Below are 2,343 nucleotides of genomic sequence, written 5' to 3' on the forward strand. Positions count from 1 at the left end.
GGTAATGGGATCTATGGGGTAATGGGATCTATGGGGCAATGGGATCTATGGGGCAATGGGATTTATGGGGCAATGGGATCTATGGGGTAATGGGACTTATGGGGCAATGGGACTTATGGGGCGATGGGACTTATGGGGTAATGGGACTTATGGGGTAATGGGATCTATGGGGTAATGGGATTTATGGGGTAATGGGATCTATGGGGTAATGGGATTTATGGGGCAATGGGATCTATGGGGTAATGGGATCTATGGGGTAATGGGACTTATGGGGCAATGGGATTTATGGGGTAATGGGATCTATGGGGTAATGGGACTTATGGGGTAATGGGATCTATGGGGCAATGGGATCTATGGGGTAATGGGATCTATGGGGTGATGGGATCTATGGGGTGATGGGATCTATGGGGCAATGGGATTTATGGGGCAATGGGACTTATGGGGTAATGGGACTTATGGGGCAATGGGATCTATGGGGCAATGGGATCTATGGGGTAATGGGATTTATGGGGTAATGGGACTTATGGGGTAATAGGACTTATGGGGCCATGGGATCTATGGGGCAATGGGATCTATGGGGTAATGGGATCTATGGGGTGATGGGATCTATGGGGTAATGGGATCTATGGGGTAATGGGATCTATGGGGCCATGGGATCTATGGGGCAGCCCCACACTCACCTTGGGGCCTTGCCTTCCTGGGTAACCCGGCAGTCCTGGCACCCCCAGTTTACCCTAAAGGAGAGCAAAGGATCTATAGGGGATCCTATAGGGGATCCTATGGGGTCTATAGGGGATCCTATGGGGTCTATAGGGGATCCTATAGGGGATCCTATGGGGTCTATAGGGAATCCTATGGGGTCTATAGGGGATCCTATGGGATCTATAGGGGATCCTATGGGGTCTAAGAGGGATCCTATGGGGTCTATAGGGGATCCTATGGGGTCTAAGAGGGATCCTATAGGGGATCCTATGGGGTCTATAGGGGATCCTATGGGTTCTAAGAGGGATCCTATGGGGTCTATAGGGGATCCTATAGGGGATCCTATGGGATCGATAGGGGATCCTGTGGGGTCTATAGGGGATCCTATGGGATCTATAGGGGATCCTATAGGGGATCCTATAGGGGATCCTATAGGGGATCCTATTGGGTTCTAAGAGGGATCCTATGGGGGATCCTATGGGGTCTATAGGGGATCCTATTGGGTTCTAAGAGGGATCCTATGGGGGATCCTATGGGGTCTATAGGGGATCCTGTGGGGGATCCTATGGGGACTATAGGGGATCCTATGGAGTCTATAGGGTTCCTATGGGCTCTATAGGGATCCTATATCTCTACAGGGAATCTTATGGCTCTATAGGGTTTCTATGGGTTCTATAGGGCATCCTATGGCTCTATAGGGATCTTATATCTCTATAGGGGATCTTATGGCTCTATAGGGATCCTATGTCTCTATAGGGGATTCTAAGGCTCTATAGGGTTCCTATGGGCTCTATAGGGGATCCTATGCACTCTATAGGGATCCTAAGGCTCTATAGGGATCCTATGGCGACCCCTTATGGGGAAAAATCTGGGACTATATTGGGCGATGGAATTGGCGCGCTTGACCTTCGGGTTACTGTGGGGGTTCCTATAGGACCATGGATGGGAAGATGGTAATAAGGGCCTTAGTGTACGACCTAACTCATAGGATTACCCTATAGCCATAGATCGCGACAGTTACCGCCATAAGTTAACGCGGTAAGCACTATTTAGAAACGCCTATATGGAGATATAGGACCACTATGATCCAACACTCCTGCACCATTAAGTCCATGTCACCGCCCATAATTAAGAGACTCTATTAGAGATTATTAGGGATACCTAATACGACACTATAGGACCGGACAATAGGAACCTATATTGAGATATAGGATGCTATAGACTATAGAACATGAGGAAGCCTATAAGATACAATATCATGAGATAGTATAGGATGCTCCTAATATGAACCCTATAGAATATAGGATGACCATAGAGATAGCCGGGCTATAGGGGCAATGGAGAGAGGTGGGACCTATAGAGCTATAGAAGATATAGAACCCTATAGAGATATAGGATCCCTATAGAACCCTATAGACACCATAGGAACCCTATAGAGATATAGGATCCCTATAGAACCCTATAGAGATATAGGATCCCTATAGAACCCTATAGAGATATAGGATCCCTATAGAACCCTATAGAGATATAGGATCTATAGAACGCTTATAGTACACCATAGGGACCTATAAGATATAGGATCCTATAGAGACCTATAAGAGATATAGGGTATCCTTATAGAACCTATAGTGCGAGAATATA

General features: G+C 46.9%; 1 long non-coding RNA gene across 1 annotated transcript in view; it reads right to left on the minus strand.

Moving 5' to 3' along the window:
• The window catches only part of LOC107307691, a 7,627-nt gene that overhangs the window by 2,278 nt on the left and 3,006 nt on the right, over nt 1-2,343 (minus strand). The window contains exon 3 of the long non-coding RNA XR_001552482.2: nt 681-734. This is a non-coding gene — a long non-coding RNA (uncharacterized LOC107307691). The remainder of the gene's footprint in view (nt 1-680; nt 735-2,343) is intronic.

Source organism: Coturnix japonica, unplaced genomic scaffold, assembly GCF_001577835.2.
Source record: "Coturnix japonica isolate 7356 unplaced genomic scaffold, Coturnix japonica 2.1 chrUnrandom785, whole genome shotgun sequence".
NCBI classification, from domain to species: Eukaryota; Metazoa; Chordata; class Aves; order Galliformes; family Phasianidae; genus Coturnix; species Coturnix japonica.